Source organism: Lutra lutra, chromosome 9 (genome assembly GCF_902655055.1).
Source record: "Lutra lutra chromosome 9, mLutLut1.2, whole genome shotgun sequence".
In the NCBI taxonomy this organism is placed as follows: Eukaryota; Metazoa; Chordata; class Mammalia; order Carnivora; family Mustelidae; genus Lutra; species Lutra lutra.
In genome coordinates this window covers 79,239,349-79,264,087 of record NC_062286.1, presented here as the reverse complement: position 1 = coordinate 79,264,087, position 24,739 = coordinate 79,239,349, and the positions used below count along the sequence as shown (strand labels likewise).

At 46.7% G+C, this 24,739-nt stretch overlaps 1 protein-coding gene across 2 annotated transcripts in view; it reads right to left on the bottom strand.

The window, feature by feature from the left end:
* PRKCE (protein kinase C epsilon) overlaps positions 1–24,739 on the bottom strand; it is a 480,653-nt gene that overhangs the window by 329,278 nt on the left and 126,636 nt on the right. The window lies entirely within an intron of this gene.

Sequence of the window (24,739 nt, the reverse complement as noted above, 5' to 3'; positions counted from 1 at the left end):
GCTTCTAGATTCTTCTCAACCTGGCCCCGGAGTCTTGCTCAGGCCCCCAGCCACCACAAGCATCATCATCATGGCTGGGGAGCAGTTACTCTCTGCACCACTCCAACCTCCCAGGTCTCAATTTTTTCTCTGAATCAATCTCCTGGGGCAAAGGAGTGCAAAGGAGACTTTTCTGATTATCCTATCCACCCACGGGGCTCAGTTCCCTGAGAAGGGTCGGTTTATATGATTCATGTTAGACTCATATAGACGATTCTCATTTTTGAGTTTACTGTACGGGCTCCTGATGGTTTAGATTCCACAAACATACAGATAAGCTCAGCTGTACTTATGACCTAACAGCGGAGAACCAAGGTAGACATTCTGGAACACGTGATCTATGGGTCACATTAGGCACTTTACGTCATCTCAATAATTCCTGACGTACACCCTCCAGGGTTATTCCCATTTTACAGAGGAAAACTCATGATAGGCACAATTTGGATCCCGCTCTGCCTGCTTTTCCCCGGTAATGTACTGTGTGGCCACGGGACTGGGACTCTGAAGGCCCGAGCGCTGGGTCTGGCTGGGCCCATGTCTCCAGGTGACCTCCTGGCACCCCTCTGAGCCCCAATTTTCTCACTTGTGAAAATGTAAAGATGGTCACTGAGGTCCCTTCTTGTCCTCGCATGCATTCAGCAGGGGGCTGGCCACACAGCTGGGAGGCAAGGGGTGGACAAGGCTGTCCCTCCCTCTCCTCTCTACTTAGGAATAAGATTTGTCATGAGCACCTGAGTCTGCTTCCCGCCATCTGCTCCCAGCCATTAACCCCACCAGCCCCTTCCTGCTAATGCAGCCAAAAGGTCACTTTAAGGACCTTTTTCGAAAATGACCCAGGGCTGGCCAGCAAGGGGCAGGCGGGGAGGAGGCTGCGAGCCCGCCCCAGGACCTCCGAGACCCCTGGGCTCCCAAATGGCCTTAGATAAGTGCCTCAGGAAGGCGCAATGGCTTCCCAGCTGGTGATAAGCACACTGGATGAGATAATGCCAAATTCCCCAAAGTTTTGCAGCCTAGGACTGGATGCCAAAATCTTATTAACTCCACCCCAAACAAGCCTCATTCCAGGCTGCTCACGGGGTCAGGAAACCCCAGAAATGGAATCTCCAATAGCTGTGTTCTTCTAACGGCCTTCCGTGGGTTTTTTGCAACCAAGCTAAAGACTCTCCTTAAGGTACTTGTTAACCTGCCGAGGCATCGCAACTGTGAACAGCTCACTCGATACTGAAATACTCACTGGGTGTAACCACTATGGTGCTGGTGTGCGCGGATTCACGGGCGCCCCTCCACCACGAGACGGCACAAGGACACAAAAAGCAGCCAGCAGCACGATCGGCGCCTCTGCTTCTCTTCTGCCCGGGTCCTCCACCCCCCGCCACTGCCACTCCCACCATGAGGCCACCGCCCTGGGCCACCACCCTGGGCCTCCAGCCCTGCACCCTGCGTGCCTCTCCAATCAACCTGCTTTTTTCATTATCACTACCTCCCGAGGTATCGTGTCACCACACATAATACACGCCAGGCGCTGTCAGTAGAACTCTTCTATACCTATGAACTCCTTTAATCATCGAAACAAGCCTATAAGGCAGCTACTAATATTACCCGCCCGGGACAGAAGATGTCACAGAGGCACAGAGAGGCTAAGGGAGCAGCCTGAGGTCACCCAGCAGTCAGGGAGTCCAGGTTCTTCACCATCACACTCCACCTCACACTTCACCATCACACACCTCCCCCTGCCAACACCGGCATGCCGTGAACACTGGTTTTCCTGGCCGCCAGCACCACAGTTCAGCCTTTAGCTTTCAGGTTTCAAACAGCCCGTCTGCTGCCCAGGATAGAATTTCCTGTAGGAGAGATCTGAGATCTGTACTTTCTCTCTCAGTGGGTAATCCCAATCCTTTGCATTTGAATAATGCCTTATAGTTTCACAGGCGCTGACAGATCACCTCCCCACCCATCAAGAATCCTGACAACGTTCCTGTAAGGTAAGTAGAGCAGCGCACGTAAGCCTCTTTTAGGGAGGCGGAGTGACACTCAAATTCACGTGGCTTATCAGGGCTGAGGTGAAAACCCAGGCTTCTTAACTCTTGGTTCACTTTCCCTCCCAACTTGAGATGACTATAAATAGTACCAGGAGATTTGCTCTGTAGTGGAATCCTATAGACAGGAACATAGGGATATGGACACAGACACCGATATGGAGGGAGAGACGGAGATACTTATATGTAGGAGAGAATATACAGTTGTGTGAATCATCACAGCTATCATAATTTTAATATGCATTTAATATTTTGATTATAATAAGTACTGATGGGAATCAAAAGGTAAAAAAATTAATATTCTTAAATAGTACTAAGTTTTTAAATAATATTAAATCCAAGCAGTTCAAAATTTAAGATTCATAAAAGTAAATAGCCTGTGTTTTTATTCCAGGGATCTATCATTTTCTTCTTGAAGCCTTCCACTTCTTCTGATACTTGGGAAAACTGTAGTGACCGTTTAGAGACTTGCCCCCTCCCCAGCCTCAGACCTACTCCAGTATTCCTTTGAGCCATACATGATGGTGACTTTTCCTTTATTTTATTGACAAAAGGTCATACATGAATATAGTACAGATTCACAAAGTACCAAAAAACAATCCTCATAATGAAAACTCCACATCCTCTTCTGCCCCGTCACACAGAAACTTCTACTCCTTTCTCTTGTTTCTTTCCATGAGAAACTATACATTTATGGGCTTCTTCACATGTTTTTCCCAACTTAGATGATGGTCTGTTATACACCCTCCTTTGCCTGTGTTTTCTCACTGAACGAACTGTCTTGGAGATGTCTACATCAGTGCTCCTATATCTGCCTCCTCTTAACGGATGCATAATATTCCATTGTATGGATGTAGCCTAGATTTTCAGATGGACCTTTACTTGCCTCTGTTTGCTGCCAAGAACAATGCTGCAAATCTACAGATAAGCATCTGCTGGGTTTCCTCAGTGTCCAGTGTTCCCCTTCACCCACACAAGGAGAAGTTTATGAAGGTTGCACTTCCCAACCTCCCTTACAACTAGGTGGGGCCATGTGACCAAATTCTGGTCAAAGGATGTAAGCAAATGCATATGTGGCAATTTCTAGGAACTTTCCTTAAGAGAAAGCAGATGTACTCCCTTTACTTGCTTCATCTTTAACTTGTTAGGAAAAATTGTGAAATGGACCAAAATAATTACTGGTGTCCTGTCTAGAGCACACTTCTGTGTTCTTTCAGACTTTGGTTGTCTTTGAGCTATCTTCCAACCCTGGGAGTGGCAGAATAGCATTCATAATGCAAATGAGCCCTGTGCATAAAAATGCAGACTTGGGGGTGCCTGGCTGGCTCAGTTGGTTAAGCATCTGACTCTTGGTTGCAGCCCAGGTCATAAACTCAGGGTCCTGGGATCGAGCCCTGTATTGGGCTGTGTGTTCGGTGTGGACTCTGCTTGAGATTCTCTCTCTCCCTTTCCCTCTGCTTCTCCCCCAATTCATGCTCTATCTCTCTCTCTCAAATAAATAAAATATTTGGAAAAAAATGCAAATTTGGTCCAAAGGAGATGAAGTTGAGATTGCAGCAAATACCGATCAATTCTCCATCTAACTGTAGGCTCATTTCAGTATTCTTGGTGGCCTATATGTGTGAATGTTTAGCTCTCGTTTGAATAAGCCGTAACATCTTACAAGTTCCCTCATTATTTACGAGGTGTCTATTTCACATTTGTGTGACAGGCATGATTTTACCTTTTCAAAAAATTATCCTTTCATAATCCTGCTTTCCATTCTTGCTGCCTGGGACACAGAAGGTGCTACCTTGAACTCTAAGATCAAGACCACCCAAGATGGAAGGAGCCTGGATCCCTGAGACCCTAGGGCACCGCACCTACATGAGACTTCCCCCAGACTTTTATGTGCAAGAAAAAACATGTCTTTCTTGTGTAAGTCACTGTTATTGAGAGTTTTCTATTAAAGCCAAGCCTAACAGAGCAATAATTTCCAAGAGAAATTTTTACTAATAGAATATGTAGTGTTTTCATCTTTGTGAAGCTGCAGATTCTCCCTTGGCAGACAACATTAATCAGTCACGGTGCTTTGTGCCCCCAGAGCCCTTACTCAAAACGCTTCTCAAGGTCACATTCTAAGTAGTCATTAGGACCAAAAAGAGTTATGGATGACACTTAACTGCCCTCCTGCTTTAAGATCACAAATCAGCACAAGTTTCTGCCTCACCCAGGTTCTAACCCAAAAGTTACAGATCTGTATACCCCACCTTATTCCCGAGAAGATTCAATCAGCACACTACAGGGACCTATGTCAAGGCCTGTGGAGTTTCAGGAAGAGGCAGAGTGTCAGGATACGCCCACCCCAAGGTCCTTCCCTCCAATGAACTTACCCACAGGCTCACACCCACAGAACTCACAGAGGTGACAAGTCACTTGGATAGATCAGTACCTCTTGCTGCTAGGTTCTGGGGAGTCTCAGTCAGACTACAGCAGTGACATAGAAAGATGGGCCTGAAGAAAGGGCGTCTGGGTGGCTCAGTTGGTTAAGGCCACTGCCTTTGGCTCAGGTCATGATCCCAGAGTCCCGGGATCGAGTCCCACATCAGTCTCCCAGCTCTGCAGGGATTCTACTTCTCCCTCTGACCTTCTCCCCTCTCATGCTCTCTCTCACTCTAATAAATAAATAAAATCTTAAAAACAAAAAGAAAGAAAGAAAAAAAGAAAGAAAGAAAGAAAGAACGAAAGAAAGAACGAAAGAAAGAAAGAAAGAAAGAAAGAAAGAAAGAAAGAAAGAAAGAAAGAAAGAAAGGTGGGCCTGGAAGTGGGTCAACGGGAAGATACAAGAAGAGACCCCAGACTCTGATTGTACACATGTCCATCCCACATAAAGCTGAGAGCAGGCACTGGGCTAGAATAATGGAAGGAATAAGGGAAGTCTCTGTTCCAGCTCAGCTCCTAATGACCTGTGTGACTGAGTGAGGTGCTCTCCTTCCTTGGGTCTCAGATTCTCCACCTAATAGGACTAGACTAGATGGTTCCCAATCCCAAAATTATCTACTTTATTTTACCTAGAACAAAACACAGCCTAGGCAGCCTTGACAGTTGCTTCAGCTCAGCCGGCCCAGGGGGAGGGGCAATTTTCCCATCCACCCTGACTCCCTGGCTATGGGGGCTCCAGTCCGGCAGCTCCCCACCAGCTAGCTCTGAGGCAGAGGAAGGGCGGGCAGGATTGGTGAATTAGGCATTCTCCAGACTGTACACAAACAGGAAGCCAGAGAGGGGTGATAATTGTTTAATCAGCTCTCCAGCAACACCTGTTGAGTTTCCTCTAATGATGTGAAAAGCCGGGCGTACAGGGAATAACACTTTCTTGTGGTGGTTGGTGTTGATTGTGACCATCAAAGATGAGAGGAACAGTATTCCCCAGACAATTTTCTATAGTTCTTTGTCTCAGATAGGTATATTTTGAGTGTCTACCATTGGTGTTTATGACAGTAAAACACACACTGAATGCTGAATGGGAAAAGAAAGAACTGGAAGGCTCATTCCTTGCCAGCCAGGCATCTGCAGCTCTAGCCTGGGGGACAAGACCAATCTCCAGAGAAGCTAACTGATGAGAAAAGCAGCAGGGAGTGGGTTGGATCCTAAGGATGACAGATGGTTAGAGAGGAAGCACCTACTACAGGCAGGCAAGACCAGGAATGGTCTGAAGAAGCTAAGTTCCAAGGGCAGCCTTGAAGGATGGAGAAGATCCCAATTAGATAAGGGAAAGAAGTTTAGGAGAGTGAGGGTAGAAAAGCCCCTTGCCTCTTCCAGAGGGGGACCAGTCTGCCTGGAGCAGAGTTTGTATGAAACAGTGGAGGTGGGGAGCAGGGTAGAGAAAGCAGAAATGGTGGTGGGGGCCGGAGCAGTGGTTCCCAAACCTGAGTGTGCACCAGGTGACTTGTCAAAGGCCAGGTGCCAGAGCCCGCCCCCAGGGTCTCTGGTTCAGGAGGTCTGGGCTGGGGCCTCAGAATCTGCATTTCTAACATGCCCCCAGGTCCTGCTGTTGCGGGTTCAGGGACCACACTTTAGCAATGGCTGGGCTGGACTGCAGAAGGGCATGAACCCAGGGCAGTTGGGAGCTTTCCCCAAAGTGTCCCCAAAGGATTTCTGTCTTTTGATTTGATTTCAGTCATACACAGACCCTAGAGCAGTCCGATAGAGACACGAAGTAGGACGGTGGTTGCCAGGGGCCACAGGGAGTGGGGGAATGGGCAGTTGTTCTGATGGGCACAGAGTGTCAGTGGGGGAAGACAAAGAAAAGTCTGGAGATGGATGGTGGTGAAGACTGCACAGTGTTGTGAAGACACTTCCATCCCCTGAACTGCACATTTTACAATGGATACTACGATGAACATGGCAATCCCACGGGATGTCTATTTTACTAGAAATGAATAAATGAGTGAACCGTGAATCAAGTGAGAGAAGAGAACTGGCTCCCGAGTCCTGTCCCAGCCAGCCCATGTCCCCTGCACCCACTCACAGAGGTGCAGTGGGAATTGAGAGTGAACGTGAGCAGAGGGAGGGATGGAAATGGTTGAGCGGGGTATCCGGCGTCTGCTGTTCACATACAAATCATGGAAGACTAATGCTGTCTGTGGCGTTCCTCAGTTCTCAAGTTTTCTCACACACTCACTGGCTCCTTTGGCTGACATACCTGCCAGGATCCCCAGAACAAAACTCTTCTAGAATCTACTTGCCCAATGATGTACATGTTGATTAAGAACTTTCTCCTTGTGGAGCACCTGGGTGGCTCAGTTGGTTAAACATTTGACTCTTGATTTCAGCCCAGGTCATGATTTTAGGGTCGTGAGATCGAGCCCCACGTCAGGCTCTGTGCTGGGCGTGGAGCCTGCTTAGAATTCTCTCTCTCCCTCTTCTTCCACCCTTCCCCCTCCCTAAAATAAATAAATAAATAACTTTCCTTTTGGAGGTTGGGATGAGGTCCCCAGTCTCACCTCCTGCTACTAAAAGCCTGCACTATAATCTCCAGCCCCTGAACTCAACTGAGCAAAAATTTACTGGGCTAAATAGGGGAGCTTAAGGGCATAAACAGAGTTGCACTGGACGGCTGTGTGACCTTGGGCAAGTCCCTCCGGCTCTCTAAAGGTTATTACTTTCTGGATAAAACTGGAGAGCTGTGATACGATACATGAGGTAATGCAAGCAAATGCGTAGTGGAAGTTCTTTGAGGATCTTTAATTGCTAGAGCCTGTTCTTATAAGACCCCTTCCTGTCCTCCAGAGGTCGTGGCCCAGGAAGGCAAACAGGGAAGGAGCAGGCACAAGTAAAAAACACTGTGGAACGCTGTGTGAGTGGACATGAGCACTGAGAGAGGATCCCAAACCCAGCCAAGAAGGCAGGATTCATCTCTAATTGTGTAACTATCCCTCACCAGGCTCTGGACCCCTCAAAAGGCCCTATGTGTAGTGGTTAAGGGCATACAAACATGCAGCCAGACCAGGTTGGAATCCCACTGTGTGATTTTGGGTAAGTTACCCTCTCTGTGCCTCAATTTTCTCATTTGTAAACTACGGCTCATAAAAAGTGGCTAACTCATAGGCTTCCAATAAAGACTGGATAAACTGGGGTGCCTGGGTGGCTCATTCATTAATCGTCTGCCTTCAGCTCAGGTCATGATCCCAGGGTCCTGAGATCGAGCCCCACATCGGGCTTCCTGCTCAGTGGGAAGCCTGCTTCTCCCTCTCCCACTCGCTCTGCATGTGTTCCCTCTCTTGCTGTGTCTCTCTCTGTCAAATAAATAAATAAAATCTTTTATATTTTTATATCTTTATAAGATTGTATTTATTTGTATATATGTATATATGTATATACGGTATATATGCATATATACATATATATCCGTATATGTATATACGTGTATATACACACACATATATATGTATATATATATACACGTATATACGTATACGGATATATATGTATACACGCATATATATGTATATATGCATATATACGTGTATATACATACATATACGTGTGTGTATATATATACACACACATATATACACCTCTGTCCACATAGTGACGTCTTGTAACACCAATCATAAAATTAGTCCACTGGTCCCACTCTAGTTTGGTTACAGTTCCCATAACACTTGAGCCCTTCCTCGGGAAGCAGTGAAATAACAGAGTCATACACAGATGTTAGCCGGGCTCTTAAGTAATGAAAAAACCTGAGAGAATAGTCAAAATTATCCTAGAGAATCTTCGATCACCCATACCATAGAGCACATACGTTATGTGCGTTTATGCTTCTGTGTCCCATGATGTTAATGCCCACTGAAGTTTGAGACCCACTGAACTGGATCTTGATGGAAAGAAGGAAAGGTTAGCCCCTGCACAGCATTCACAGACCTTTCTGCTTTTAGAGATCTATCAGGTCCGCTGCCAGGAAAGGAGCTGGGTGGGGAGTTCTAAATCCTTGCAGCTCCCTTGCAGGGTTTACTCCATTTGTTTAGAATTGTGCTTTAATACATTTTAATTTGTTTGTTGTCTTGAAGATTAAGCCAGAAGACAGACTCAGCTTCAGTGGGAGGTAGGCTGTCAAAGGACTTACAATAGTCTTCCTCTGTTGAGATTTTAAAAACCTACATTAATTACAGTTCAGCTAATCTAAGATGCCATCACTTTTAAGACAGACCATGATTTGATCTATCACTAAGGGAAAAGAATGCTGCCAATTAAAATATATAACAGGCTAGATCCTAAGAAGGATCTGGAATTCAGAGATGTTAAAAGGCACAAAACTGTGCATCTTGGACTCAGTGACATACCATCTTGCTTTTAAATCTCCGCCTAGATGGGAGGTGTTATCAGCTGTATTTTGCAGAAAAGGAAAGGCACAGAGAAGTCAGATGGGCCCCGCTCACAGGGCTAGGACAAGCTGACTCAGCTCGCTGACTAGTTCAGGTCGCCACCACCTCCCTCCCTCAGCTGGGGCAACTTGCCTTGGAGACTGCCAGGAGGCATCGGAGAAGGACATCCTCCCTGGGACCTTCACTCTTACTGTGTCCCCACCGGCCTTCCACAGATGCCTCTCCACCAGCTCCCGTACTGCCCCCCACTTCCCCCTCACCCTCAACATTCACCGCTAAGTCCCGTGGACTCTGCTTCTGAAATATTTCTCCAGTCCTCCCTCTCCGTTCCAATGAACACAGCCCTGGTCCCTGTTCTGTCCACCTTCTGCCTCTCGCTGGTTCCCCTCCTGGTCTTCTCCTCTCCAAATATATCCCTGGAAATTTCATTTTAAAACCCAGGCTCTAACGAGACACCAAAATGGGCACTTGTCAGCTTCCAATCCTCCCATCATGGCCTAGGTGACCAAAGGGGGAGGCCTGAGCCCAGCCAACAGGCCCCCAGGTGTGGCTGACCCTCCTCACACCCTCCCCCATCACACCTCCTAATCTCTTCTGCCAAGGGATCCCCACAACCCTCCTGTGCCACCCCTCACCTCCCTGCTTTTGCTCACACTGTTCCCCTGGCCTGGGACACCCTTGACCAGCTCATTTCCTCCCATCTTCTGAGACTGGCCAAGGATTCTTCCCGGATATAGGTCTTCTTCTCTATGGTTGCACTGGTCTCAGGGTATTGTGACGATCTTTGCTCTGTTCACCCCATATGATAGATTTTCTTCACCTGGTGGGGAGGAGCTGAGACCCCAGCTCCTTCATACTCGTGTGTGAATGGCCCCTGCACAGTGCATGGGGCATAGGAGATACTCCATGACAATCTGCAGAAGGAAAGGGGGCGAACCAGCTTTACTAGCTCTGCTCCAACTTCCTTCCCCAAGTCTAATAATGGGAGTTAGATTTTGTTTTTCTGCCTCCAACTCCATAGTTTGAAACTCCCCCTGAGGCTTAAGGCATGGACTTGGTCCCTTGCCCAGCAGCCTCATTCTGCCAAGATTGTGGCTCTCTCTTGTCCTTCTCTCCAGTCCTTAGGCCTTCTGGCGAATGGAGGCTATCCTTGAACCTGAGACCAAGACAGGGTTCTCACTGTCTGCTGCCAGAGTTCTCACTAGCCAACTGCCTCTTCCAACCTCCCTTGGCACCTGCCAGGGGCTGCAGGTTTGCTGGAACTCTGGCCACTCCAGGCCTGGCCCGGGACCACAGCTGATGACACAAATGACCTGTCTGCTCTTGGAGTAGGTGATGTAATGAGGGGCTTCAGGGAAGCTCTCCTCCCTGGGAAGTGTGATTCAGGCCAGGGCCTCCCCTGTTCTCAGACTACTCACTTTTGTCTGTTCTGTCCCTTCCTGTCTCTTGAAAACACCTAACCCCCACCTCACCTAGTCACCCGGGGCCGGGTCGTGTGGATTTACATCCCTGCCTCCTGCCCTTACTGTACCACACCATCCAGGCTTGGGCAGCACGCCTCTCCTGCATCATCCTCGTCTCTCCCCAGAAGTGTATTTTCATCTACTCAGCCTTATACAAACCAGACAACTGGGATGGGGGATTCCTCTCCACGGGGCCAGCCTAGAGATAACTACCCACATACCCATCCTCTGCCTCCCCAGGGCACACCTTGGGAACAGTACCCAACTTAGACCCTGCTGGCCTTGTGGATATAGAAGTCCGGCTATCCCGATGCTAAGGACTTAACTCACAAAGCTGGTGACATGACTCTGACTCCTGATCCTGCCTGCACTGGACAGCCCTGGTCTTGCACTGTGCTCTCGTTCTGATGATGAATCCCTCCACTACCTCAGCAAGAAGGAACTGATTCTGAAGCTTGAGCAGTACCAGTAGAGCTGGGCAGGAGTGGTCCTCCCTTGAGCCCATGCTAAGAGAACCATGCATATCACAACATACAAAATAGTTCAATTTATTGTAAAAAAAAAACACACATGGTGCTTCTGTTGCTAAGGAGCGTTGAGCAGTACAGACCCAGGGCGACCCATTACCCTAAATATCTATTCTCATGTGGACTTAATTCAGCCCCCAGGGACACATTTCTCCATCTCTCTTATCTTAGGTCCTCAAAACTGAAGAAGACTGCATCCAAATGCCAGGAAGATGGGTGGGCTGTGCTGCTTCAGACAGTGGGGACAGACCCTGCTTTGGAGTGTGGGGACATCTGAGTGATCTGAATGCTTAAGCAGCGAGGTAAGAGGAGAAGCAAATTAGTTGAATTGAGCAATTCTTTAAAGATCACAGGCATAAAGACAATCGAGTCTTGCATAATCAAGGCTATTGCTTGGTAGTGCCAAGAAACCACTTTCTTTCTTCTCTTTGCATTTCAGTTCTTGACTCAGGGATACTCATGAATTCGTGTGGCATTAGTGGATGCACCTGGCAGCTGAACAACATTTTGCAATATCAATTCATATGACCAATTCATATGACCTACGTCATAGACGTAGGTGTAGACATAGCAAGAGAAAGGTGAGAGCGATTCTGGATATTGGCAATTAGATGGACTACAGTCATAAAATTGGCAATCATTTTAGTCTTAAGAAAACATTTAGCAACCACTGACTGACGAATGGCTCAAGAAGGTGTGGTGTATATGTACAATGGAATACTACTCAGCCATCAAAATGAATGAAATCTTGCCATTGGCAATGACACGGATGGAGCTAGAGTGTGTTATGCTAAGTGAAATAAGTCAGTCAGAGAAAGATAAATACCATACAACCTCACCCATATGTGGAATTTACGACAGATGAACATACGGGAAGGGGGAAAAAGAAAGGAGAAAAGGAAATAAGCCGTAAGAGACATTTTTTTTTTTAAAGCCTGAAGAGACTCTTAACAATAAAAAACAAACCAAGGGTTGATGGAGGGAAGTGGTTGGGTGATGGGCAAGATGGGTGATGGGGATTAAGGAGGGCACTTGGGATGAGCATAGGGTGTTGTACATAAGGGATGAGTCACTGAATTCTACTCCAGAAACCAATATTGCATAGTATGTTAACTAACTAGAATTTAAATTTAAAAAAATTTTAATAAAAATAAAAATAAAATTATTTTGATGGAAACATGCAGTAAGATTTCATTAATTTTTTCAAAAGTTAAAGTTTTGGCCTTACTTAAAGGATTTTTATTTAAAATTTAATATTCACTAATTATATCAGCACTTTGCCTTTTAACTTCACAAGATAATTTTGAATATTTTTAAAGAAGAATAAATTTTTTGGAGGGGCACCTGGGTGGCTCAGTCAGTAAAGTGTTTGCCTTTGGCTCAGCTCACAATCCCAGGATCCTGGGATCGAGCCCCGCATCAAGCTCTCTGCTCTTCGGGAAGCCTGCTTCTCCCTCTCCCACTCCCCCTGGTTGTGTTCCCTCTCTCGCTATCTCTCTCTGTCAAATAAGTAAATAAAATCTTTAAAAAAATTTTTTTTTGGAAAACATCAATTTAGTTTCCTAATTTTCATGATTTATCCCAATTTCCATATGGGTGGCTCCACATGGGTGGCTCAGTGGGTTAAGCCTCTGCCTTCAGCTCAGGTCATGATCTCAGGGTTCTGGGATAGAGCCCCATGTTGGACTCTCTGCTCAGCAGGGAGCCTGCTTCCCCCCCCACACCCCGCTGCCTGCCTTTCTGCCTACTTGTGATCTCTCTCTCTATCAAATAAATTTTTTAAAAATTAATAAAAGAAAAAAAGAAATAGAAATTTTTTGGAAAACATCAATTTAGTTTCCTAATTTTCATGATTTATCCCAATTTCCATATTTGATAACAATTATTTTCAATTTTTCTATACTTTTTTTTAAAAGATTTTATTTATTTATTTGACAGAAATCACAAGTAGGCAGAGAGGCAGGCACAGAGAGAGGGGGAGGCAGGCTCCCTGCCTAGCAGAGAGCCCGATGCGGGGCTCGATCCCAGGACCCTGGGATCATGACCTGAGCCGAAGGCAGAGGCTTTAACCCACTGAGCCACCCAGGCGCCCCTCTATACTTTAAATATAATTTCATTTTATTGCGTAATGCTTTAAATTACTAAGAATGGATATAAGTTGAGATCACAACAGAAACAGAAAAGAGGGGCACCTGGGTGGCTTAGTCATTTAAGTGTCTGCCTTTGGGTCAGGTCATGATCTCAGGGTCCTGGGATCAAGCCCCACGTCGGGCTCCCTGCTCAGTGGGGAGTCTGCTTGTCCCCCTCCTTCTGCCTCTCCCACTGCTCATGCTTTCTCATTTTTCTCTCTCTCAAATAAAGAAATAAATAAAATATTTTTTTTAAAAAAAGAAAGAAAGACATAGGAAAGAAAATGGAGTATTAAAAAAAAAAAGAAAGAAAATCGGGGGCACCTGTTGGCTCAGTGGGTTAAAGCCTCTGACTTCAGCTCAGGTCATGATCCTGGCATCCTGGGATCGGGTCCCCGCACCGGGCTCTCTGCTCAGCAGGGAGCCTGCTTCCCCCCCCTCTCTCTCTCTGCCTGACTCTCTGCCTAATTGTGATCTATGTCTATCAAATAAATAAATAATATCTTTAAACAAAAAAAAGAAAATCAGTAACAAAGGAAAATGCTTACTTTTTAATTTTTCTTTTTTTTTAATTTTTAAAAAATTAATTAATTTCTAGAGAGAGGGGAGGGGAGAGCTCAATCTCATTGCCTTGAGATCATGACCTGAGCCAAAATCATGACCTGGGCTGAAATAAAGAGTCAGATGCTTAATCAATCTCCTAAGCCACAAGGTGCCCCTGAAAATGCTTACATTTTTTTAAAACTAAAAACAATGAAAGAAAAGAGACTTCTTTGTGTGTGTGGGCTACCTATAGTCTGAAAGAGAATGTTATAAATTCTTGATTTAATAAAGATTCAAGACTTGATTACTGATCAAAACAATGAAAATTAGAAAGAAAAATATTTCCATCAAATGTGCAACTTGGACTTGATATTTTGCTGACTTTCAATCATCACAAACTGCCTTTACACATGTTTTTCATTTTGTCATCCTGAAGGCCTATTTGTTAAGCTAGGATGCTAGACCATCTTTTATTTAACACTTGGTTGCTTGACTTATAACTTTTTAATATTTAGACACACAGTACGCAGATCTTCATTACCTCCTCCACTCTGTCTAATACATGTTGGGGCAGGCATGTGTATGGGCCCAAACAGACAGCACTGTGTTTCAGAGAGAAGAGCTCAAACTTTCAAGTTCAAATCACAGCTTTGCTACTTACTGGCTGGCTGACTTAATTTGGCAGAGCCTCAGTTTCCACATCTATAAAATGAACAGAGTAAAATCTAACCCATATTGTTTGCTCCACGAAGGTCTATTCCTCTGTTTTAGTCTGTAACTCTTAAGTTTTTAGGTTTCCCATTTGCCTTTTACAATCTCATTTAGCCTAATCCAAGGGAACTGTGGTTTCAGCTGGGGGCTTCATTTGTACAAATGACTTCGCCACGCTCCTTAAGATCAAGCTGGGAGAAGAAAGTCCACTAAAGAAGGTGGTCATGGGAACCTCATTAAACTTGGCCTTGCCCAGGACACCAAGGAGCCAGCTCCGAGTTTATGACATTATGAATCCCCAAGAATTCTTCAAGGGAATGTAAAATGAGGAAATGGGAATATAAAATGGGCTCAGTAAGGCCAGTACCCAGTTTTGCTGTACTGGCAAGTTGGATTCTCCCTCCAGCTAAAATCTAGCTAAACACCAGAACCCCATAAGGACGCCTCCACACTCTCAACCTTTACCGGGGCAGGGCCTAGCAGCATTTACACTTAAAGCAAAATACCAAAGGTGACAAGGTGGTCCTAATTCAAAAAGACGGGGTTCAGAACAAAATTAAAGGGCAATGCAGTCCTTCCCAAGCACGTGGAAGCTACAGCCATCCTTTCCCCAAAACACCATGAGATCCTCTGAAGAGACCAGGGCAAAGGCCTGTTTAAAGTCTCCCTGTCTCTCTGAAGGGCTCGGTCTCCTCCCAGAGCCACCCAGGCTCAACAGGTTTGCACAGTCAGTAAATAAATGACCTCAGCCTCTGGCCCAATAGAAGCCTGCTGGAAGGTTACAAAAGAAAGTACCAGGCTTGACCCCCAAGCTCCAGAAAGGATACTCACGAGAGCGAACAGGTGCGGAATGCATCATTTTCCCGGGAGCACAGGTGCAAACCGGGACGGTCCTGGCCAAGACAGGACACTGCCGCTTTGGCAACTCTAGCAAGGACTCGGGGTTTCATGATCTCCTCTCCCCCACCCACCTAGCTGCCTTTGCTAAGGGTTTGGCTCAGAGGAGACCGAGCAATGCTCCAGAAGGAGTAAGGTGACCTGGGTCCTGAATTCGAGTGGCCAGTTGTGTGATGTCGCTAGAATAGGTTTGGGTACATTTTTTTTGCCACGTGGACAAGATGGGTAGCAATACCCACTTGACTAGTTACACAGAGCAATAGATGCCCCCTCCTCTCAAGCCTGCATTGTCCAAAGTATCCTGCACTCTCCTGGGCAACGTCCTGCACTTTTATGTCTCAAAGGAATAGCAGATAGAGCTATGTGACCTTGACTGATTTTTTAACTGCTTTGATGTCTTTACCTGCAAAGATTAAAGTCTCAAGACGTCTGAAGTCCTTTCTAGCTCTCCAGTTCTGGACCTGCACCTTGGGGAAAATGCGCAATACCTAGCAATGATGGCTCTCCCTTACTGACCATGACATACCAGGCACTGCCCCCGTTTCCTCATTTCGTCTCCCTCAGTGAAGGAGAGGCTATAGTGACCCCATGTAGCACACAGAGAAGCTGAGGCCAGAAAGGTGAAGCTGCCTTGCTAGAATTATACTGTCCAAGCCAGGGTAAGATACTGCCTCCTCTCGAGAAGTTTAGGGATGATTTCCGTTTGGCAAATACCAAACACTACTGGAAGAGATGAACAAGAGCCAACAAGTGACCTGAGGCAGACATTGGGTTGGATGCTGGAAAAGATTAAAGAATTAGCTGGAGTTAGGCAAGCAGTAGAGCAGGGAAGGGCATTCTGTCCTGAAGGAACAGCCTAGGCAAAGGCACAGAAGTGTAGTGAATAACTGCCATTCAAAGAAACACAAGTAAGCCTAGAAGGAAGTGAGTGGGTGGAGGATAGTGGGAGAATTACTTAGAGAAAATGAGCTGTGTTTACTTCTTTATTCTTTTCAACGTTTCTGAATGCTTCAAATTTTCTGTGATAAGAAAAAACTGTAAAGCACTGTTGTACCTCAGTGGAGGTCATGCAAAAACAAACAAACAGAAAACCCCCAGAAATCAGCAGTGGACAAATGCACAGGGTCCTGCAGCATTGCCCAGCTCTGCTCCACTCCTGGCCACCGGTGGGGCTCGCAGATGATGAAGTGACAAGGGCAAGACTCACAGCGGCTGATCCCCAGCAAGCCCTGATGAGGAAATTAGAGCCGTGCTTCCGAAGTAGCTGAATGCAATCTCTGGGCCAAGCAGGGAAGCCAGTGTGGCCAAGCAGCAGGGAATAGGCTGGGCAAACTGGAAATGTTCGAGTGTTGAAGGTTTGAGGGAGAGCAGAGCATGAACATTCAGGAGGGGAAGAGGTCAGAGGCAAGAGTTAAGAAGCTTGAGGTCAGAGGGGTATGGGCCAAGGTGTCTGGAGCGTAGAAACTCCAGGTACAAGCACACGCAGACACAGACACAGACACACATGTGCCAAGGGAGACCAGAAACTGGGAGGCCCGAAGGCCGGGCTGGCTCATTGGCATGGGTGCTACAGTGTCTGGAAACCCCAACGGGATGGAACCTGGAGGAGAGGAAGAGGATGGTGGAAACTGGCCCCCCCCCCCCCCCCCCCCCCCCCGCCACCTGGCAGCCGCGATCTCCGAAGGGAAGGGTGGGTGGCATAGAGATTCAAGCGAAGTGTCTGGAAAACAACAATAAACCAACAACAAAAACCAGGTCTGGATCACTTTTGCTCCCATTGCCTGTGTGATCCTAAAATTTCTACATTTTTTTTAAAGATTTTATTTATTTATTTGATAGAGTTCACAAGTAGGCAGAGAGGCAGGCAGAGGGAGGGGAAGGGGAGAAGCAGGCTCCTGAGCCACCCAGGCGCCCCTAAAATTTCTACATTTTTAAAGTTCAGTCTCTTCCTCTTAAAAAAGAAATGGGTGGAGGGGCGCCTGGGTGGCTCATTGGGTTAAGCCTCTGTCTTCGGCTCAGGTCATGATCCCAGGGTCCTGGGATAGAGCCCCACGTCAGGCTCTCTGCTGAGTGGGAAGCCTGCTTCCTCTTCTCTCTGCCTGACTCTCTGCCTACTTGTGATCTCTCTCTGTCAGATAAATAAAATCTTAAAAAAAAAAAAAAAAAAAAAAGAAAGAAAAGAAATAGGGGCAGTACTGTCGCTCCCATGTAGGGCTCTAGGAGACCTAAAGGAGACATCATGCCACCTGGCACGGTGACCAAGCACATGGCAGGAGAGCAACACAGTGGCGACAGTTATGGTTAATATTTAAAATAACGTAGAAGCAGAGAAAGACAGTCCTTCACCCATCCAGAGCTGGCACTGTGTGAGGAAGACAGGAAGCAGAGATGCCCAGAAGGGAAAGGATAGAGCTGAGAGTGGTCGGAGACCAGTCACACGTGTCCCCTCCCGGGATAGCGTTGGTGGGCGATAGTCACACTTTCCTAGAGATTTCCAGCAACAGTGATGCTCCGCTTCTTCCCCACGCACTTCAAACCCCACAAAAGGTTTACACTGCGGTCAGTGCTAGAAAAAGGCACAAACGGGGGAGATGCAGCTTCTGGCTTCATTCAGGCTGGTTAGTCCCTCCCTAAAAGATAAGAAGAAACCCAACCCAGAGGGCAACTCCTTCCTGTCTGTCCTGGCCATGCATTTGCCGTTCTCAAAAACAAAAATCTGTCCCTGAATAATTCATTACTCGAAGGAAACATCAGCCCAAAGTGCTCTACACCCCATTTATTCTAGCCTAAGAGCTCATCTTGGGCCATGTGTATGTGTTTCTGAAAAGGATCCACATGAGAAATCACTTTTTGAAACATCGATATCTGAGGAGGCAAGCAGAGAGTTTAAAAGGGCCATAATTCATAAATCAATGGCGCCACACTCCTGAGGAAGCATTCCGCACTGACTGGTCAACAATTCCATTTGCAGCAAGCTGCACCACCTGCGTCTCCCTGGGTCGCCTGCCGGGGTCCCGGGGCCATAGCCCCGTGATAACGAGGCAGTTTCAGGAATGATCACAATCTCATGTTCTTTGGATTCGGGCATGGGGATGTGGGATCGCTGCAGATTTTCTCTAAACATATTACTTTCTGTTAATGTACCAATAACCAGAACTGATTTGAAATAAGCAAAATATCAAAAACCCAGCAATGTGCATGGTCATGACTCAGCATCCTTTTTGCCCTAGCTGTTCAGCAAGGCTGTTCTCCCATCAGTGTGAGAACCTGTCCTCGTCCTACACAGGCCCCTGCACAGGTTTCGGCTGAGCCCGGATCCTGGGTCCAAACACATCCGTGGGGAAATTTAAACAATCGTTGCTGTCATGGATGGTTCCCAGTGGCCTCGATCGAGTGTAGCGGTTGGTGTTAATCAGGGCGGCGGAAATGGAACCCCACACCTGGCACTAGCTAAATGCCCAGCAAATGTTGACGCAGATGTGAACGCGAGAGCATTGCAGAGAAAATCAGGAAGCCCAGGCCTCCAGTTAGAGCTGCTTTTTGACACAAACCTCCCCACTGCTGGAGGAAAACAACCTGCAGCTAGAGGCTTCCTGGGCCAGTTCTCACTGCACAGAAACAGGAGTCAGGACGCCTGGAGCATCCAGGGTCTCCAAGGAGCAGGGCTGCAGGAAGTCTACCTGTCATTTCTTCTTCCTCCTTCCTCTCTCAGCTTGCTCCCCTCCCCCCGGAACTATGTGACCAAACACAGAACACGGGCTAGCAAAAGAAAAAGAATAAGTCAGGGGGAAAAGCAGAGAAGCCCAGGAAATGACCAAGAACCAGTAGGATCCAGGCCTGTACAGTTTCCCCCAGTCACCCGGATTCAACAACTAGAAAGACTCATGGCTCTCTTGGGGTCATTAAAGAGCTTTCCAGTACATTTTGTGTATTGACTACCTCTTCTGTGCCCTATTTAAATCTATTCTGGAACAAGGAAGGGTAAATAAATGATACCACCTACCACTTATCAGTGTTTACCAAATGGGTATGTTTATAAGCATTAGTTCATTTAATCCTAAAAACAATCCTTGGAGAAACTATTATTACCCACTCCCCCCCCCCCCATTTTACAATTGAGGAAGCCAAGGCACAGAGAGGCTAAGTAAATTCCCCTGTTTCACTTGGTTGGTGAGCAGTTAGAAGTGGGACATGAACTTGGGCCATTTGGCACAGAAGTCACTCCCCAGCCACCATGCTCTCCTGTGTCTTAAAGCCGGCAGAAGCAGCTGAATAGGGGTGAGGGGGTGGTTTCTCTAGCTTGGTGTTTAGGAGAGCAAGGGGGGGTGACTAGTGACAATAACACTCAACATACACTGAGCACTCACTGTGTGCCCACGGAGCAGCAAGCCCGCGGTCACTTACAGTGCCCTCTGGGAGAGGTACCATTATCTTCATTTTACAGATGAGAAAAATCGAAATCCAGATTGGTCCTGTGGTGTGTACGTACGAGAGCCAGAATTCCCATCCAGACGGCTGGGGTCAGAGGCCATGCTCTTCACCAGAATGCTCTCCTGGAGTCACAGCGGGTGGCTAAGAATCTGAGCTCTGATGCTGCGTTAATGTCCACAAGGGCATACATGAGCACAGTCCCCCAAATTAAGAAAAGGCTTTCTTTAAGAAAAGTGCAACTGCTTTGCATAAGCTGTTAGGATTTATCCAGCAGGTACTTAGTTGGGCTTCTATTTGGTTACTCAAGACCAATCAATTCCTTCTTCCAGAAAGAAAGAAAAGAAAGGACATGGGAAGAAAATAGGGAGTTACAGAAAGGTGGTGTAGTGTGGCTCCTATTGGCCCGGAGGGGAGCCTGAAAGATGGAAATGAGAGCCCAGGGACATAGGACCAGGCTGAAGGGGCTGCTATGGAGGTCCCACTGGGCAAAGGGTTCAGGAGTGAGACCACCACCTGGTCAATGGTGACCTTTCTCCACCAAAAACCTGAGAGCCAAACTCACAGCTCTTGGGGTCTTTTCCAGCGTTAGTGTGCTGTTATTCTAAACAGGAAATTTCAGTCTTTCAGTAGCAGGATTTTCTTTATCAGAAAGCCTAATATCTAAAATGCACACAGGGAGCTGATAGATGAGAATTGGGGGGGGGCGGTCAGCAGAGTGTAGGACACCTTGACCTATTCATCTAGCCCCATGACGAGATAGGAGTCTCTACAGCCAATTTAGAAACCTTCCCTTCGTCCATCAACGTGAGGGGGCTGTAGACTACAAAACTGGGCGCGATGGGGAGTATATGCAAAAGGTCTGGAGATGCTGGCCTGGCATCTTCAGGAGGCCCAGATGCCTTCATAGAGGCCTTGAATCAAGTACAGGCCTTGGGTCTCCCAGAGCAGTGGCTGTTCCGCTTCTCCCCCACTCCACCACCACAGCCATCCAGAAGACAAAGCTATACAGTCAGCTCCTTGGCTGGAGAATCAACAACCTTGAAGGCCTTCAAGGAAGGCACTGAAAGAGATACAAAGTGTGTCCACAAATCAGTTTTCCCAGTGCTGGGAGCTTAGGACATCGCTCCTCAAGCATGGTAGCCTTCAAAGTCCGCAACAGATGAAACAGGAGCAGAAAAAAGTGGAGGGTTACCCAAGGTTGCAAGCACAATGGCCAGAATGTGTGTAAATACTGGAGTGGCCCGGTGCCGCTTTGGATCCCCTGATGTAACGGCCACTTCCTGGAGCCCCATTTCCTCTCATTGTACTCCAGTGGAACAAAAATGTTACAGTGAGCAGCTACTCGGCCACATAGGTTATTTTAATAGATACATCCTACAAGCCTTGAAAACTTGCTCTATGCTCTGATGACAAGGGCTAAATATATCACAGTCCCTAATAGTGAATTTCAGAATCTAAAACAGGGAGGTTGGAACACACGTGTGTTTCTCTCCACGCATCCGGCAAGTTTTTTCAGATTCCGGGCCCCTTGCCACAGGTTCGCATGATCCTTCCCCTCCCCAAAACTCATTTAAACCACTGCTTGCATGCAACACCAGAGAATTTTGTTGCACCGATGTACCTCTTCGGCATCCCTGACCCAGCTGCACATTTAATCGGAGGCTGAAGGCTGGTACTCTCCTTTACGTACTCGTGCATTCTTGCAAATGTAAATGTGCACCGTAGACAGTACTGAAGAACTAGTTACACAGGGTTGTCTGTCCGGGCAGCCACCACAAAAGCTGATCCTGCCACAAGCCGTTTTGTGAGCTCCCACTGGATCTATAATTCATAGTTGTTCTCAGGATTTCCATTCTCACGATCAGAGACAAATCTGTGCTGTCCAGGTGTCGGATCAAGTTCTCCTTTCCCTCCCATTTTACCAGCATGAACAAAGGCTACCATGCGGGTGCTAGATTTGTAAAGCTAATCCAAAGACAAAGCTTGCCATTATTTCCAATAACACATACATAAAAAAAAATAATAATAAAAAGAATTTCAAGTCTCTCAGAAAATGCAGATTTTTTTTTTTTAAAGATTTTATTTATTTATTCAACAGAGAGAGATCACAAGTAGACGGAGAGGAAGGCAGAGAGAGAGAGAGAGGGAAGCAGGCTTCTTGCTGAGCAGAGAGCCCGATGTGGGACTCGATCCCAGGACCCTGAGATCATGACCTGAGCCGAAGGCAGCGGCTTAACCCACTGAGCCACCCAGGCGCCCCAGAAAATGCAGATTTTTTAAAAGCAACATTACAGCCCAAATATCTTAAACCAGTGGTTCTCAGCCCTGATGGCTCATTAGGAAAACCTGGCAGAGGCATTTTCAAACTGTTCCTTGCTCTTCCACAGTTCTCCTGGGCAGCCACGGTTAAGAACTGCTGTCTTAAAGAAACACGGTTTTTCAGCGTGGTGCTTTGGGAAGGATCTAAATCAGAAGTTCGGAATCAAAGTTGCATATCAGAATCCCAAGAATATTTTTAAAATATTAAGTATAAAATATTTAAAATTTGAAAATATTTTGGGTCTCACCCCCAAAGATTCTGACTTAAGTGGCCTGGGATGAAGCTGAGTCCTGGCATTTGAATATTATTTGAAAATTCAGCCAGGTTTGAGGACCACTGGTCTAGGTTGATGTACTTCTGTGATTGACTTATCCTTAAATACGTGAAGATGGGGACCTCAGGGAATTTATCTTTGTGTATTTCTTCAACTCTAAAAATCCAAAGGCCAGCTCTACTTTGTCTACCTTAAAAAGGAAGTAAGTAACAAAGGCACTGGAATGAACAGTTAATTTTGATGCCATGATGCCTGTGGACATCCCCTTCAGGCTGAGTGTCCCTTGGGTCCTCGTGCAGCACTTGGTTCATTTCATACACTGTTGAAACAAGTTCATTAATCTGGTTTCTAAACCAACAGCAGATTAGAACCAGGCAAATCATAAGTGATAGAGGGGGCAGGTGGAAAGGAGGGAGACTACAAGAAACAGGCCCCCTGATTCAGTGAGCAGTGAGTACCTCCTAACACGGAAGGGGAAGAAAAACTGAAAATGGACACTGCACAAACAAGAATTAAAGTCGGGGTCTTTAATAAAAGGACTCTGGGGACACCAAAGACATCACCAATAATCCTAAGAATAGCCCAGAGTCTCTTAGAACAAGTTATGTTCATTTCAGCCTGGTTATGGAAGCTGAAATGTATGTGATGACTTCCACCAAAAATAGTAATAATAAAAAGCAAGAGCTATTAAAAGGATGAATCTTCAGCTATTTGGAAATCGTAGCCATGCAGAATGACTCATTTCCTGAAGATCCCAGGTAGCCACAGACTTCTGCAGGAGACATTTTAGCGCAAAAAGCTTTAGTTTAACCAACAAGAGTTCCCCCTCCCTGTTAAGAGCCGAAGATAGTGAGGTTGGAGGGAGGCAAATGGTAGTGGACAATCCTAACAGTCAGGGTTTCTATGCATCAGGGCACAGACAGGGTATTCTGAGTTTTCACGGAAAACCTCACGCGCAGCTAAGTCCCAGGGGAATCCCTCTGGGCTGGTGGTATCTCACTGCTCTGGGTGGGCCTCCTCTTAAATGTATCTCAACTGAACAGGGGCTCCAAGCCCAATTCCTTGCTGAGAACATCATCTCTTGAGGCCACACATCCTACCATCGGGACACTTTTTTTTTTTTTTTAAGAGAGGGAGGGCCAGGGGCAGAGGGAGAGGGAGAAGCAGGCTCCACACTGAGCATGAGCCCAACACCAGGCTCCATCTCACCACCCTGAGATCATGACCTGAGCCAAAATCAAGAGTCAGAAACTTAGCAGACTGAGCCCCACAGGCGCCCCCCAGACACGTCTTTTAAAGGCAAAACCCTGGGAGGAATAATGCCTGAACCCTGAACACTTAGCAAGTTTGTCAGTTCTTTGTTAATACCTGTAGGGCCGTTGTTTTCAAAATTGTCCCTTCTCCAGATGAAATATTATAGGGAACTCAAATATATAATACAAATAAAATGGGACTGGGTAGCTGGAGTGCCATCAAAGTTCCATAAAATACCTGCTTAGGAAACCACTTGGAAAGGACATGCTTGGCTCCCCTGTCCAGACCCACCCAAAGGCTCAGCCCTCTGTGACTCTGTGGCCAATGTTACCCAGTGGAAATGACTCGTATGGGCCCTTATCTGCTGTTCTCCTTCATATGGGCAACTACCCCCCCCTATTACATTTTATTCTACATGTCTTTCTAATCCCCAAACACATCCCCAAAGCCACCAAGGTGTGCTAACTGAGCTTGTGAGCCTAGAACCCCATTTTGATCACACTCCTAAGTCAAGGCTCTATTCCAGCTGACACAAGCTGAAGTTAGGAAGCCTCTGTCAGCAGTGCTCCCAGCAAAACCTGCGATCAGTGCCTGAGCTCTCCCAGCCGGCCAGGGGGTGGTGAGGGTTGGAGGAGGGGGGAACACCTCACTCCCAGATGCCCTGGAGCAAAAAGCCACAGCAGGGAAGATTCACTTAGGATTTCTTTCATTGTTCAGATTCTTGAACCCATGGGATCCTAGTTTCTTTTCTTTTTTTAAAGATTTATTTATTTATTTTAGAGAGAGACAGAGAGAATGTGAGTTGGGGGAAGGGAGAGCAGCAGAAGGAGAGAGAGAGAGAGAGAGAAAATCTCAAGCAGATTCCCTGCCAAGCGTGGAGCTCGATGCAGGTCTCGATCCTATGACCCTGAGATCATGACCTGAACTGAAGTCAAAACTCAGATGTTTAACTGACTGAGCCACCCAGGCACACATGATCCTAATTTGCGGTGGAACTACCTGGGGAATCCACATGGGAACCAAAGCCTCAAGTGATTCCCATACTTGGGTGAGGTTGAGAACCACTGGCTTCACGGCCTGGCTCTCTGACTCCCGTGTAATTTTATGCAAGTGACTCCAGTTGTCTGAGCTCACACTTTCCACATCAGTAAAGCAGGGATCAGGATAGTGGCCGCCTTGCCCGGTCCCTGGAGGACTTGATGGCACTGAGTGTCCACTCGGCACATGGTAAACCTCTAGGAAGGTTTGCTGC